The 16,672-nt window shown below is 47.6% G+C and overlaps 1 protein-coding gene across 7 annotated transcripts in view; it reads right to left on the reverse strand.

Annotated features, from left to right (window-relative positions):
* The window catches only part of NSUN7 (NOP2/Sun RNA methyltransferase family member 7), a 149,290-nt gene extending 146,580 nt beyond the window's left edge, over window positions 1-2,710 (reverse strand). For 2 of the 7 annotated variants that reach the window (XR_012787615.1, XM_075567549.1), the window contains exon 1: window positions 2,102-2,486. The gene's annotated coding sequence lies outside the window, so the exon portion shown is untranslated. Of the gene's footprint in view, window positions 1-2,101; window positions 2,487-2,573 lie in introns of those variants that run through there. The other 5 variants (XM_075567561.1, XM_075567570.1, XM_075567520.1 and 2 more) reach the window with 4 other exon arrangements.
* Between the last annotated feature and the right edge of the window lie 13,962 nt (window positions 2,711-16,672).

A 16,672-nucleotide genomic window follows, 5' to 3' on the forward strand; every position in this document is an offset into this window, starting at 1 on the left:
AGCACATTGAGGCAATGTGTGTGGCCTGCTCTGCGTTTAGCTGATTGCAGAGCAAGCAAATTTGAATTTGTCGTCCGCAAGCGCGTCACGTGAGCGGTTTGTCCAATCAGGGCGAATCAGCTCCGGACGTCATGGCCGCACCCCCCGCGAGCGCACCTAGCCGGCAACAAATCTCCCTGGTGAGCAGGGAGCGTGACGTCACTGCGCATGAGCGCCTGCGCCCTGCCTGGCCGCAGCCTGAGGCCTCGTCCAGATAGGGAACGGACGCGCTGGTGCTCCAGCGCTGCGCCCTGCTCGGCCGTGCTTTTCCTGGCCGGCTAGGTGCCTCATTGGGCAAACCGCCCACGTGACGCGCTTGCGAGCAGAAAAATCAATTTTGCTTGCTCGTCAAGCGGCTGAGCGCCGAGCAGGCGCGCCCATCCGCTCACACAGGCCTAAGGCCGCGCTTATAGTGCCGGCGACGTCGCCCGAAAACGAATGCATTGCCGCCGTTGCGAAAACTGGTAGCCGGCAATATTTGATTTTTCCAGGGCTGTCGCATCATGTGACAGCCCCTGAACCAAATGCCAGGAAACCTGCGACGCCGCCGCACAGCGAAATATAACTTTCGCCTGTGGCGACGGCGACATCAGCCGTCGTGTCGCCATCGACGGCACTATAAGCGCGGCCTATGACTCAACAGCCTCTCCACTTTGTTATGCTACCTGGAGATTCTACAAATCCGGTGTGGCTCCTACAACCCAACTAAGGCTAAGGTCCCGTTGCACGTGTCCGCACGGCTGGCTTGCTTGCCGGCGGCGCGTGCAACTCGCTGTACCGCGATCTGCGGTCTACAGGATACTTTTCTCGGAGCGGGCGTGGCCAAACGGGTCGGGGGGGTCGCGGCCATGACGTGAGGGGGCGCGGCCATGACGTGAGGGGCCGGAGCGGGAGGTGGGCGGGAGTGGATTGACAGGGAGGGGGGGGCGTGGATTGACAGGGAGGGGGGGGCGTGGCTTGAGCGGAGGGACCCGCTACTCTTCCCCCCCCTCCCTCCACGGGCTGCAGGTAAGTAAAAAAAACACACACACGCAGGCACTCATACACACACACACACACACACACAGACACAGACAGAGACAGGCACGCACGCACTCATACACACACACACACAGACAGACACGCACACAGACAGGCACACACATACACACACACAGACACACACACACACAGACAGGCACTCACGCTGCTTTCACTCCTAGCGGCTGACGCGCCACAGCGTGTAGTCAGCTGTGCAGCCAGTGGGGACCGGGACCGGCTCGCGAGGATTCCCCTGCTGGTGGGGAACTCGCTACATTGCCGCCCGCGCCAACGACCGCAGCGGGTCCCAGGCCTTACCAGTAACAAAAAGGGCTTAAAAAAAAATAAGTGTTAATGCGTCCGACTTAAATCATTCTAAAAGCCAAGTCCTCCCCACCAGAACCCCATTTCCCTTTTTTTACCTGGATGAGCACCATGGGGTCCCCAAAGCTGAAACACAGTTGTCAGCTCCGGGATACTGTCCAGCAAGGGCAGCAGCGGTACTTCATAGTATTATAAAAGGATGACGTTACAGTTTACTATTGGCCCGCATAACATGGGAGATGTAAACTGCCATTTTAATTCCCCTGTAGGGGACGAGGGAACCAGGGGGGTCCCAGAGCAGAAAAGACTAAATGTTAGTGCAGTGGATCCCCGGCTTCCCATCCAGGTAACAATTCAAACAGCAGGAACTGCCCCTTTAATAGACATTGTGGAAAAGCTATTTGGACGACATATTAGATAGATTAAATACAATATTTATGCTAAATTAAAATCAAATTTAAAAGTCGAACTGTAAATGTGACAATAAAGAGTAGTGATACTCGTGTATGCAATAAGAAGTAGTGACACACTGTGCCCCCCAACTACAATGAACACGAAGTTATTAATGTACACATGCCACATCCCCACAGCCCCCAGGTAATGATGGCTCAACTCCAGTGTGTGCCGAATACACCCAATGAATGGGTCTGTGATAAAAGGGTATTTCCTCCCACCCACTATATAATCACTAATCCCCCCCCCCCCCGAGTGATGTTACCTGGCTTGTCCCAGCTCCGGGTGTGACTGCCGCCGTCGCTGGCTGCTGAACAACTAATGTTTAGGGTGGGCGTGGCCTCACCAACTAAGCACGCGGCAAGTGGAGAAGCCGAGCGCGCGGACTGCTGACAGGACAGGGGGACAGCCAGAGGGAGAGGTTGGTTGCTGGCTGATTTTAGCAGCGTACTGTCCAGAGCGTTTACGGGTGTCTCGCGCCCTAAAGTTCCCAAATCACCAGGGCAACGGCGTGACGACAAATTAAGGGGTAACTTGGAGGGCGGAGCTCCAGGGAAGTGGGCGGGTCTTGGAGGCTCATGTTATTTGAATTTAGCGGTCTGAAGAAAAGAAAACCCCCCGATGGAGTGGGGAGGAGTCAGGGGGCGCGAGGGACAACCGTTGTTGGGGGCGTGAGCGCGAGCGTTCCGAGGACCAGTCCTACTTCCACTGACTGCAGTGATGGGGTTGGGACTTACCTTATATCCGTTTCCATGGTGATGTTCTGGCGCGTGCGATTGTTGTGTGCGTCTGGGGCCCCGCCTTCATTTCCCAGGTCTTCGTGCTATTCGTGTTAGTGGATGATGAGTATAATAGCGTGTACGAGTCACCATGGCGACAGCAGAGAGTGAGGGGCCGCGAGGAGCGAGCTGGTCCAAGGAGCGCGTGCAGTGGGCGGGGCTTGGGACCTGGGTCTGAGAGTACGAAGTGGTCCCAGGCTGATCTGTCCTCAGAGCTGCAACATGTGCGAGTTTCCCGCCTGCAAAGCGGCACCAAACCTGCACCAGATCTATTAAAAGAAGTCTGATGAACTGGTTTGGCGCCAGTTTTACAGACAGGAGACTTTTATAAATATATATTCGATGTACTACTAGACACAATGCTCAATGTGTGCTGGTTTGTTTGCAACTGTAGTGTCAACGAACAAGCCATGAAGAAGAAATACAGCGAATACTTGGGTTAAGTTGGTAGCTATGTGTACACTTTTGTTATTAGGTCACTAATTCCATTGGCGGCTCTAAAAGTTATTGGGGGTACAGGACTCCACTGAATTGTTGGGACTGGGGAAATGGATGTGCACCCAATTGGTAAAGGGGGACAGAGGGTGGTATGCAGCATTTAATTGTTGCATACCAGGAGACAGAACCCCAAATGCGTCTGAGTGCCGCGATCTAACCTGAAATGAGGGCCTGTAGCGGACGATTAGTCTGTTAGGTAACACCACCACTGTCTAAGATCAAATGTTTATGCATAAAACGTTATTGTATATATATATATATATATATATATCTTATACTATATTAGTGAAAGCACTGTATGCCTGTCTGGATGTCCGGTGTCCCTAGGGGAAATCTCATTGGTCCCTTGGGCCGCCCGCCCCCGCACACCTCTCATTGGCCTGAGGCGACTGTGGGGCGCGCCCCCTTGGGGGGCCGCACGATTATGTAGGGGGGGAGCGAGCAGCTTGCAGGGAAACCTGGGGGCGACCAGAGCTGTGCACGGGCGCTCCGTGCTGCTGCTTCTATGTCTGTGTCTTGCAGAGGGGGCGGGGCCAGAAGCTCCGTGCTGCTGCTTCTATGTCTGTGTCTTGCAGAGGGGGCGGGGCCAGAAGATCCGTGCTGCTGCTTCTATGTCTGTGTCTTGCAGAGGGGGCGGGGCCAGAAGAACCGTGCTGCTGCTTCTATGTCTGTGTCTTGCAGAGGGGGCGGAGCTTCTCTCTGCACACAGACAGCCCCTCCTCTTCCTGTCTGCTTCCCGTTTTCAGCAGCATGGGGGGTTGGGGGATCGGAGCATGTCGCCCCCCCAGGTGAAATTGTGGACTGATTAAGTGTGTGTGTGTTGGTGGTGGTGGGAGTGATTTAGTGTGTGTGGGGGGGGATTGAGTGTGTGTGGGGGGGGGTGGGGGGGATTGAGTGTGTGGGGGGGGGTGGGGGGGATTGAGTGTGTGTGGGGGGATTGAGTGTGTGTGGGGGGGTGGGGGGGTTGTGTGTATGTGTGGGGGGGGATTGTGTGTGTGGGGGGGATTGAGTCCCTCCCTGCCCTTTGCCCCCCACCCTCCCTGCCCTTTGCCCCCCCCTCCCTGCCCTTTGCCCCCCTCCCTGCCCTTTGCCCCCCCCTCCTTGCCCTTTGCCCCCCCTCCCTGCCCTTTGCCCCCCCTCCCCTCCGCGCCCCCCCTCCCTGCCCTTTGCCCCCCCTCCCTGCCCTTTGCCCCCCTCCCTGCCCTTTGCCCCCCCTTCTGCCCTTTGCCCTGCCCTTTGCCCCCCCCTCCCTGCCCTTTGCCCCCCCCTCCCTGCCCTTTGCCCCCCCTCCCCGTCCTTTGCCCCCCCCTCCCTGCCCTTTGCCCCCCCTCCCTGCCCTTTGCCCCCCCCTCCCTGCCCTTTGCCCCCCCCCTTCCATGCCCGGGCAACGCCGGGTATATCAGCTAGTATATATATATATATATATATATACTGGCTACTATTCTACCCAATTGGCTGGCAGTAAACCCTGGTACTATTAGGTCGCCAGTTGTTGGTATGGGGTTTTCACCTTTGGTACTCCACTTGAGTGGTACATCCTGTTGTAGCTGGGACAACGGTGTGCCCGCCTCCTGGCTGTACTTAAGGGCATGACCACCCTAAAGTTAGAGGTTGTTCCTTCCCTCTGAGGAAGGCAGGTCACACGACTGGGAGCCTGAGGCTTCGTCCATAGAGGGGGGAGCAATGCTGAACCGCGCTGACGCTGAGGCTCGCCTGCTGAAGCCTGTGCGATTTCATGCACATGCAGGCGAGCCAGCGGGCGCGATCGGGAGGTGGGGGGAGGCAGGGCAGTGACGTCGCTGGGCCAATCGCCTGCGACGCACCGATGTCAACGTCACGGTGACGTTGATGCTGCTTCGCGCTGATTGGATGTTTTCAGCCGACAGCGCGCTGAAAAACAGCTTTTGCTGTCGGCTGAAAAATCCAACTGCTAAGCACGCCTGCGGACGCTCGCGTGAGCCCCCTCTAAAGACATCCTCATTGAGGATGCCGGGGCTCAGCGCGGAGCGTCCGCACGGCTCAGCGCGGCTTCCCCTGCTATGGACGTGGCCTGAGATTGGGGCCTACCCATGTGCTCTTCCCTGCAGGGAGGAGTGAGTGTGATTATACCTCTGCCTCTGCTAGGGAGGTGGGGAAGAGCTGGGACGGCTGCGGGTGCCCTTGGCCTGTAGTGGCAGTCCAGGGACCATCTTCAGTGATAACTGAGCCAAGAGACTGTATCCGGCAGAAGACTGCTGAGTACTGTGTTACTGCAGAACGTAGTAATAAACCGTTACTGTTTGCAATATACCTTCGGCCTGGTGTGTGATCTAACTGGGGGGAGAGATAATCAGTTCTACCGTGGAAGATCATCTCCATTTCCCTGTAGCCTACGGCAGGTGGAGGCGCTGCAATGCTAAGTATTATGTGGGGTATGAACCCCAGAAAGGCAGAAAAGCCGTCTGTATAGCTCCAAGGTAAACAACCCAATTGCTGTGAGCTAGTAAATGCTGAATAGACGAGTATAGGAGTGAATTGAAGGGTGAGAGAGTTGGTGTGAAAACACTGCTAACAACGTGAATGCACAATGAGGCTCGGTTGCAGAAGCACAGTATATGGGGATCGGTGTTGGAGTAGCCAGTTACGATCAATGCCGTCCCTCGCTGCTCTCTGATGATGACGTCACTCCGCGGCGTGGCCCGATCACAGGAACAGTAGAAAAAAGAAAAGATCGATGCAGCAGCCACTCAAGAGGACAGGGACTCACCAGGATAGTTTAAAAACAGGAGATATTTATTTAAACTACATGAAGGGAACACTCAAGACAAACGAAAATGAGAAACCTCCCACGCGTTTCGGGCATAGACTGCCCTTTCTCAAGGAGTATCTCCTTGAGAAAGGGCAGTCTATGCCCGAAATGCGTGGGAGGAGGTTTCTCTTTCATTTGTCTTGAGTGTTCCCTTCATGTAGTTTAAATAAATATCTTCTGTTTTTAAACTATCCTGATGAGTCTCTGTCCTCTTGAGTGGCTGCAGCATCGATCTTTTCTTTTTTTCTATGAACCCCAGAAGCCTGTTCCTGTGTCCCCAAGTCATCTCGGACGACTCGGCGCTCCTGTTGCCAGCAGGTATAAGCATATAAGCACCACACACCCCGTAATGGCCGCTATCTGCGTTTGGGGGGGAAACACCGGTACATATATAAAACGGAAATAGTCGTGTTAGTCCAGTTGCGATAGTGCAGAATAAATGAGTACTTCAGTATTAGGTGATACCTTTATTATTTGGACTAACAATTTAAATCATAGGAAAAGCTTTGAGAGTTCTCTCTTCCTCAGGTCTGCAAAACTGATTAACAAAGAGTGCCTGCCTCTCTGCCCATGTTCCTACCAAACCTTCCGCCCCCTCCGCCCCTCCCCACAGCATCCCATTCCCCCTCCATGCTGTTCTTTGTCACTGTTTTATTACCCTTCCAATGTCTTCAAACATCACTTTCTCATTCTACCTTATCTACATCTCTGGGGGTTTTTTTGTTTGTTTTCCTCCTTTCCTAATCTCTGGTTTAGCCACAGAATCCTTTGTAAATCCGTATTGCTGACATGAGGAAGAGAGAAACACTCTCGAAAGCATGTCCTATGATATCAATTGTTCGTCCAAATAAAAAAGGTATCACCTATAGGTATCACCTATAAAAGGTAACACTGAATAACTCATTTATTCTGCAGTGTGTGTGTGTGTTATACAGTAGTGTGAAAAAGAAAGTACACCCTCTTTGAATTCTATGGTTTTACATATCAGGACATAATAATAATCATCTGTTCCTTGGCAGGTCTTAAAATTAGGTAAATACAACCTCAGATGAGCAACACATGACATATTACACCGTGTCATGATTTATTTAACAAAAATAAAGCCAAAATGGAGAAGCTATGTGTGAAAAACTAAGTACACCCTTACTGCTTCCATAGGAATTAAGATGCTAAGTAGCAGACAGGTGCTGCTAATCAAATGCCCTTGATTAATTGATCATCAGCAAGTGTGACCACCTCTATAAAAGCCGAAGTTTTAGCAGTTTGCTGGTCTGAAGCATTCAGGTGTGTGTTAACACAATGCCATGGAGGAAAGACATCAGCAATGATTTTAGAGAAGCAATTGTTGCTGCCCATCAATCTGGGAAGGGTTATAAGGTAATTTCCAAACAATTTAAAGTCTATCATTCTACAGTGAGAAAGATTATTCAAAAGTATAAAACATTCAAGACAGTGGCCAATCTTCCCAGGAGTGGACGTCCCAGCAAATTCACCCCAAGGTCAGACCGTGCAATGCTCAGAGAAATTGCAAAAAACCCAAGAGTTACATCTCAGACTCTACAGGCCTCAGTTAGCATGTTAATTGTTAAAGTTCATGACAGTACAATTAGAAAAAGACTGAACAAGAATGGTTTGTTTGGAAGGGTTGCCAGGAGAAAGCCTCTTCTCTCTAAAAAGAACATGGCAGCACGGCTTAGGTTTGCAATGTTGCATCTGAACAAACCACAAGACTTCTGGAACAAAGTCCTTTGGACAGACAAGACTAAAGTGGAGATGTTTGGCCATAATGCACAGCGCCACCACGTTTGGCGAAAACCAAACACAGCATATCAGCACAAACACCTCATACCAACTGTCAAGCACCGTGGTGGAGGGGTGATGATTTGGGCTTGTTTTGCAGTCACAGGCCCTGGGAACCTTGCAGTCATTGAGTCGGCCATGAACTCCTCTGTATACCAAAGTATTGTAGAGTCAAATGTGAGGCCATGTGTCCGACAGCTAAAGCTTGGCCGAAATTGGGTCATACAACAGGACAATGATCCCAAGCACACCAGCAAATCTACAACAGAATGTCCGAAAAACAAAAGAATCAAGGTGTTGCAATGGCCCAGTCAAAGTCCAGACCTCAACCCGATTGAAATGCTGTGGCTGGACCTTAAGAGAGCTGTGCATAAACAAATGCCCAAAAACCTCAATGAACTGAAGCAACGTTGTAAAGAAGAGTGGGCCAAAATTCCTCCACAACGATGTGAGAACAGAAAAAATGATAAGCGCCAAAAATTAGGGAAAAGGCAAATAAGCCACTTTATAATAATAAAAAACACACAAATGGTAATACTGAACCAAGAATAAAATATATAAAGTCACTGCAAATAAATGTCCAGGTGGTATGCAATGCGTTGGTGGGGAACAATCAGGGCCCCTCTGTGTCAAGGGAGACCCAAGCAAACGTTATATTGCAAAGGTAATGTTTAGTTCCAAATGAAAGTGGTAGCCTCAAGGATGTAGCGTCCACAGATTGAGCAGACAATGAATGGGACAAGAGTGATGTGGGACCGTTAGCGAGCCCCTGTGTAAACAGCTCACCCAACCTTCAGACCGATATGTAGGGACGGCTCCTCACACTCCTCATCCGAGACACCTCCAGCTAGCCACTTCTACAGGGCTCGGGCACGGAGCAAAGCAGCTACCCGCCTGCCGGGTTTCCGGGTATGACGTCACGGCCGGACGTGACGCACCGACCCTTCCCAGCTGGCAGCAAGAAACGCTCAAGAGATACTCCAGGCAATGAGCAGGCACACCAGAGGCAATTGCAGCGTCAGTTCCTCGGGCACTCCACACACGAGGGCAGCACTGCAGTAAGCAACCGGACAGCAGGACAGCAGAAAACAGAAGCACAGACCCCTTAGGCTCCTCCTCCTACGCATTTCACCACTTCCGTGGCTTCATCAGGGATACCAAAGGAATGAATATGTGCAGTATATATACCACCTGATAATAAAGGACTAATTGTCCCAATTAACTATTTATTGTGTTAACACACTCAATCACTGGGGCAGATAAACACATAAGCAAACTATGGAGAATGGTTCATGTCACAAGAACCTCAACAAAAAGTGTCAGAATAAAAAACTATGATACATGATTAAACAAGTTAAAGAAGTATAAAAATTTCGTCCCCATAGCTGTTCCAATATTTTGTATATAAAATTTGCCTTCAAATATAAAATAATTATTTTTTTAAAATAAATTCTATTCTCTTTATTATTAAAGCTCTTTGTTCAATATTCATAAACGGGTCCTGTTCTAAAAAGTGATCAACAGCCTCCACTCCTTTCTCATGTATGATGCTCGTGTATAGTGCTGTTACATCACATGTCACCCATAGAAGGTCATCTGCCCATAAAACGTTACGTAAAAGTTCTAAAATATGTTGCGTATCCCTTGTATAAGATTTCAGTTGTTTCACATACTTCTGGAGGAATGAATCAACAAACTCTGATAGGCTAGATGTTAACGAGTTTATACCAGAAATAATTGGACGTCCGGGTGGATTATTTAAGCATTTATGTATTTTAGGTAGATGCGCTTCTCATTTTTTCTGTTCTTTATCCTCATATATCTCAGCAAGGACCTGGGTCCCTTGCATCAGAGTAGTATCAAATGGGAGAAAAAGAATCCAGTCTTGTAGCACTCATTCACAACAAATGTATAATGATAAATTTAAAATACTTTATTGATAACTATGAATAAAAAATAGTGTGTTAAAACGTAATTAAATACTATATTTGAACAGCACGTGACTGTATCCTTGGTAACCCACCCAAGTCTAGGTGGGTAGATATGGTATGATCCCTGATAGATACTCGGGATCAGATGCTAAAAGTTATAGCTACCTAAAATATAGGAGAGGAGCCTGAGAGAGCCCACGAAAGGACTGTCTCTATGTGAGTGTATCTAGGCGTATAATTCGCTCTAAATGGATACACTCATAATGTATGTGGCATATAATACGCTAGGTTAGACCTATATAATATCTGCCCCAGATAGAGATTGCACTGGTTGCTACATAAATTCACCAGCGCTGTCAGAGCTAAGTCTCTAATAAGGACATATATTGCCCATACTCTAAACATAAGTGCAGACTAATTGGCTGACACTCAAGTATGGTATATAAATGTCGGCAAGCTAAGGCATCTAAAGGAAATTACCAAAACACCTTGGAGGTAATGTGAACCCAAATAGGCACTCCCTCACTACTGTCAGTAAGGTATCGGTAATATCTGTTTGTATGAGCGTGTTCGTGCATTGCACCTGGCAGCCCATGCAGAATATTATCTTAGCAGCCGCACGTACAAGGGTGGCAACCTTGTTATTTTAAGATCTGAGGACTATGAAAAAGAAAATATCAGAATTTTATCTGATCGGGCCTGTTATGAGATTCTTGATACAGACCCTACTCAGAGATTTACTAGAGAATTGATCAACATCCTAAATGGAGGTTTGTCCTAGAAGCTCATCTCAGAGAAAGAGTACAATTACATACTGGTTCGAACCCCCAAAATCGCCACATTCTATAGCCTTCCTAAGGTCCATAAGAACAAACAACCACCCCCAGGCAGACCCATAGTTTCTGGGATTGGAAACCTTACCGAAAAAGCAAGTGCTTATGTGGATAAGATTTTGAGGCCCTTTGTTACCACCTTGCCGTCATTTATTAAAGACACTAAAGATGTTCTTACAAAGCTGGACGGCATCTCAGTAGCACATGATTGCATCCTGGTCACTTTGGATGTGGAGGGACTGTATTCCAGTATCAGGCATGATCAGGGAATTCGGGCAGTCAACCATTTTCTCAGCACACGCAGTCAACACCACCAAAAACACAACAGTTTCACACTGGAACTACTACAGTTTGTTCTCGGGAGAAACTTTTTCTGGTTCAACAAAACCATGTATCACCAGGTACAGGGCACAGCCATGAGCACGAAATGTGCCCCCACATATGCTAACCTGTATCTGGGATGGTGGGAATCAGAAATAGTTTTCTCTGAGGAACTGGAACATCTAACCACCTTTGTGGAAATGTGGTTGCGCTTCATTGACGACGTGCTGATAGTGTGGCGGGGGACTGAGGCTTTGTTAAAACACTTTATTGAAATTCTTAACAAAAACGACCTCAACCTTCGCCTGACTTGAATATAGCCCAAAACAAATCTGCTTCCTTGATCTACTGATCACAAAGGATGACAATGGCAATCTTGAAACAACAATCTATCGCAAAAAGACAGCCACCAACAGCATACTCCTAGCCAGTAGCCATCACCCAAAATCACTGATTAAGGGAATACCGGTGGGGCAATTTCTTCGCTTAAGGAGAAATTGCAGTAAGGACGAAGACTTCGAAGAAAAGGCAAGGGACATGAAGGACAGATTTACTGCAAGGGGATATAGTGAAAAAACTATAAAAAGAGCATACAAGTGGGCAAAGCAGAAAGCAAGATCAGAACTGGTCATGGACAAGAGAACGCAGCCAGAACAAAGAACAGTTAGATTCATAGGCACCTTCAACAAACAATGGAGGGTGGCTAGGGAAGTCTTACAGAAACACTGGCACATACTCAGGGCGGACGAAGATCTACGTGACTCCATACCATCTTTTCCAGCAATGGTCAGTAGACGGGCCAAGAATTTGAGAGATCATCTGGTCCATAGCCACTACAATGTGGCAACACCAAGGGCCACATGGTTACCACCTCGTGTAAATGGAAACTATCATTGCCAAAGATGTAAGGCTTGCCAATACATGACAGTTTCAAAAACATTCAGCAACCACAACAATAAGAAACACTATACTATACGCAAATTCATAAATTGCAATACACTGGGAGTAATTTACATGGGAACATGCAAATGTGGGAAAAAGTATGTGGGAAAGACCCGCCGTCCCCTAAAGATACGGATACTGGAACATGTGGGCTCAATCCGAAATAAACTGGATACCCCAGTGACTATCCATGCAAATAGGTGTCAACCGTGAGACCCAAAAGCTATCACCTTTATGGGGATAGATCAATTTTCTCCAGGAATTAGACGTGGGGACTGGGACAATGAATTACAGGCATACCCCGCTTTAAGTACACTCACTTTAAGTACACTCACGAGTAAGTACATGTCGCCCAATAGGCAAACGGCAGATCACGCATGCGCCTGTCAGCACGTCCTGAACAGCAACACCGGCTCCCTACCTGTACCGAAGCTGTGCGCATGCGGGGAGACTATAGAGACTGTTACACATGTGTTATTTACATCAGTTATGCACGTATATGACGATTGCAGTACAGAACATGCATCAATAAGTGGAAAAAAGGGAGTGCTTCACTTTAAGTACATTTTCGCTTTACATACATGCTCCGGTCCCATTGCGTATGTTAATGCGGGGTATGCCTGTATTGAAGATTGAATCAAGGTGGATCTATACCTTGGGAACATTGAGCCCATGGGGACTTAATGAGGGTTTTGTTTTCAGCCCCTTCATATAAATCAAATAATCCCTGTACATATTAAACCACAATTATCCTCCCCCCAAAAGGGGTATATGTATGGATAAACTCCCACGTATTCACCTATGTACCTATTGCAGTATACAGTTAGGTTTAGAGCAGCCGTCAACACCTACATTCAAATAATATATCATATTATCAAAATCAAGTACAAACAAAATGAAAAAATGACAAAGTGTGCTTTATATATATTTCCATTCTTTTTATTTATTTATTTTTTCAACAATCAGAATTGATGGAATACAGTGTATTTACAACAGGTACAATCTGGAATATAAGATATACCTTATCACTATCAGTGACTAACCATCACCATTCACAATGAATATTACATTTGACAACACAATACCCCATAGCCCATGTGAGCAATTATGACATTAATGCATCACATATACAAACATCATCACAGCCACAGCTATTCAGCCCATAACACTTTTGCATTTAGTCTGATAAATTTGCAACAGTTCATGGACACATTGAATCTGGCAACAAGGCAGTTACATGTTTGCATACCACATAGAGTGCACTCCTAGAAGTGGGATACTCTATCCGTCATGCACCAGTAATGAAGGGGCTAAGTGAGGCAACAGAAAATTTTCACGTTGACTATAAAAACCTACCTCCACACGCAGGGACCTCCCCCTACGTGCCCTGAAGAAGCGTTTTACACGTGAAACGCGCGCGTCGGCCATTCTCCCCCTGCACACGCGGGAAGCTTGTTTATTTAAACACAACAGTCTAAGGATATTGATCCGCGTTACCCTATCTAAGCATCCCCTGGTGTGTATGTTAACCCGGGATCGCGCTATATACCACTATCGCGGGATCCTCCATGCCCTAAGGAGTCATTGATTTACTCACCTGATAGACAGGCATGTCCTCGAGCATATCGGCACTGATGTAACCAGGATCAGTGCTGATATAGGGGACTATGCGATCACTAGTTAGACCGGCTCCCCACCTTATTACCTTGTGCATATAATTGCTCTGTATTCTGAGAGAGGGGGGGTGGGGTGTTTTGGGGCTACTGACCTCATCTTACAATTAACCCCCTGTGTACCCTACTCCAGTACCAGTTGCAACTGTTGGCATTTCAAAGTGCATCTATCCCTTATCTGCTGAGTAGTCTCTCAGTATATCTTAGCTGTTCATGTGCATACATTAGCCCTATCAGTCAGCGCTGATAACAGATTTACCAACGCAACACTGTGGAGGTTGCTTCTACACTAGCCTCCTCCTTCTGCGCACCATATCACCCTGTCATGTTAAGGGTGATTACCTATGTGCGCAGAGTGTGTACGTGCGGCTGCTAAGATAATATTCTGCATGGGCTGCCAGGTGCAATGCACGAACACCCTCATACAAACAGATATTACCGATACCTTACTGACAGTAGTGAGGGAGTGCCTATTTGGGTTCACATAACCTCCAAGGTGTTTTGGTAATTTCCTTTAGATGCCTTAGCTTGCTGACATTTATATACCATACTTGAGTGTCTGCCAATTAGTCTGCACTTATGTTTAGAGTATGGGCAATATATGTCCTTATTAGAGACTTAGCTCTGACAGCGCTGGTGAATCTATGTAGCAACCAGTGCAATCTCTATCTGGGGCAGATATTATATAGGTCTAACCTAGCGCATTATATGCCACATACATTATGAGTGTATCCATTTAGAGCGAATTATACGCCTAGATACACTCACATAGAGACAGTCCTTTCGGTGGGCTCTCTCAGGCTCCTCTCCTATATTTTAGGTAGCTATAACTTTTAGCATCTGATCCCGAGTATCTATCAGGGATCATACCATATCTACCCACCTAGACTTGGGTGGGTTACCAAGGATACAGTCACGTGCTGTTCAAATATAGTATTTAATTATGTTTTAACACCCTATTTTTTATTCATAGTTATCAATAAAGTATTTTAAATTTATCATTATACATTTGTTGTGAATGAGTGCTACAAGACTGGGTTATTTTTCTCCCATTTGATACTATCACGTCTCCATCCAGTCAGCACCTCACTGCGGTTAACACTAGCTGTGCGGGTTTTCTTTACGTGTAGCATGCCTTGCATCTGAAGCTGCAATTTTATTTGGGTTTTTGGCAATACATACCGTTTTGTACATATCATTTGTTTTAACAGTTAGAGCCAGACCCTGGATGTTCCGGAATGGTTCATGTCACATAACTATATATTGTTTTTAAGTGTTTGTATATGCAAGGTTTTTTAAACCCTTCAATTGTACTTTTATATTTAGTCAGTCGAGTGCTTCACGGACACATTGATAGGCGCACGCATTTTTCTCTTTTTTCTTTTGTATACAACGATGTGAGAGACTGATAAAGTCATACAGAAAACAATGACTTCAAGTTATTGCTGCTAAAGGTGGTTCTACAAGCTATTGAATTATAAGATATACTTAGTTTTTCATGCATGGCTTCTCCATTTTGGCTTTATTTTTGTTAAATAAATCACGACACGGTGTAATATGTCATGTGTTGTTGTTCATCTGAGGTTTTATTTACCTAATTTTAAGACCTGCTAAGGAACAGATGATTGTTATTATGTCCTGATATGTAAAACCATAGAATTTTTCACACAACTCTGTGTGTGTGTGTGTATTGTGGCAGGACGGCCTCACGGAGGGGTCAGTAAGACGCTAGACACGATGGGAAACTTTTAACTGTAGTGGTTTATTAGACACAACCAAATAAAGTACGGGTGCACTGTCCCTGTAAGAAACCAAATTACAGAAAATAAAACCTATTCCCGTTAGGGAAACTAACTCAACTTCTTGAGCCCTTACTAACAGGGCAGCCAGCTTATCTGGTTATGCCCAAAACATGTGCTCCACAATGTATAACAATAAAGTCTTATCTGTATTGTAGCTCCAATAGCAAACAGGAACGCCGGTTCCAGGGAGCAGGCGGTGTCCCGCTCGCAGCAAACTTTATCTTTATCCTGGGTTGGGGTCCCAGCTGGTCCCAGCAGCAAAGCTCCTCTCAGGACTGGGGGACCAGAGCAACAGCTAGGGCTTCCTAGCCGGGCCTCCTGGGGAAAAACAAGCTCACCTTGTGTGAGCCACTTCCTGATTTTTAAACCTGCAGTCTCTCAGGCATCCTGCTTAATTAGGCTGCAGGTGTATGCAGTTCTCCAACTGTAGGTTAACTGGTTTAGTGCTGGAAAGTACACACATCCTCCATTCCAGCTTACTGAGTCAGTGACTCTGTCACAATATATATATATATATATATATATATATATATATATATATATATATATATATATATATATATATATATATACTAGCTGAGAGACCCGGCGTTGCCCGGGATGTAAATGCGTAATAGGTAGTATTATTTATAAATCGTGGAACAATAGGTGAGTATTTGTTGTAAAGGTTGGATAATAATGTTGAAAAGAAAGATGGAATAAAATGTAATACGATGTTGTTTAAAAATGGTTTATTGTAAACACACCACAGTACAATGTATATTTTGGTGACATAACAGATGTAAAAATGTGAGGCGTGTGTCCTGCTAGGGTGTGAGGCGGCAGGTGGCGCGTGGGTTGTGAGTGCTGTCTGTGAGTGGGGGTCCTGCTAGGGTGTGAGGCGGCAGGTGGCGCGTGGGTTGTGAGTGCTGTCTGTGAGTGGGGGTCCTGCTAGGGTGTGAGGCGGCGGGTGGCGCGTGGGTTGTGAGTGCTGTCTGTGAGTGGGGGTCCTGCTAGGGTGTGAGGCGGCAGGTGTCGCGTGGGTTGTGAGTGCTGTCTGTGAGTGGGGGTCCTGCTAGGGTGTGAGGCGGTGGGTCAGTGATGTCGGTGCGTAGGGGCGGGAGGCAGCACACCACAGTACAATGTATATTTTGGTGACATAACAGATGTAAAAATGTGAGGCGTGTGTCCTGCTAGGGTGTGAGGCGGCAGGTGGCGCGTGGGTTGTGAGTGCTGTCTGTGAGTGGGGGTCCTGCTAGGGTGTGAGGCGGCGGGTGGCGCGTGGGTTGTGAGTGCTGTCTGTGAGTGGGGGTCCTGCTAGGGTGTGAGGCGGCAGGTGTCGCGTGGGTTGTGAGTGCTCTCTGTGAGTGGGGGTCCTGCTAGGGTGTGAGGCGGTGGGTCAGTGATGTCGGTGCGTAGGGGCGGGAGGCAGCAGGTGTGTGTGGCGGCAGGTATGTGTCGAGTGTGGCGGGTGTCTGTTGAGTGAATGC

The sequence above is a fragment of the Ascaphus truei genome, chromosome 1, assembly GCF_040206685.1.
Source record: "Ascaphus truei isolate aAscTru1 chromosome 1, aAscTru1.hap1, whole genome shotgun sequence".
NCBI classification, from domain to species: domain Eukaryota; kingdom Metazoa; phylum Chordata; class Amphibia; order Anura; family Ascaphidae; genus Ascaphus; species Ascaphus truei.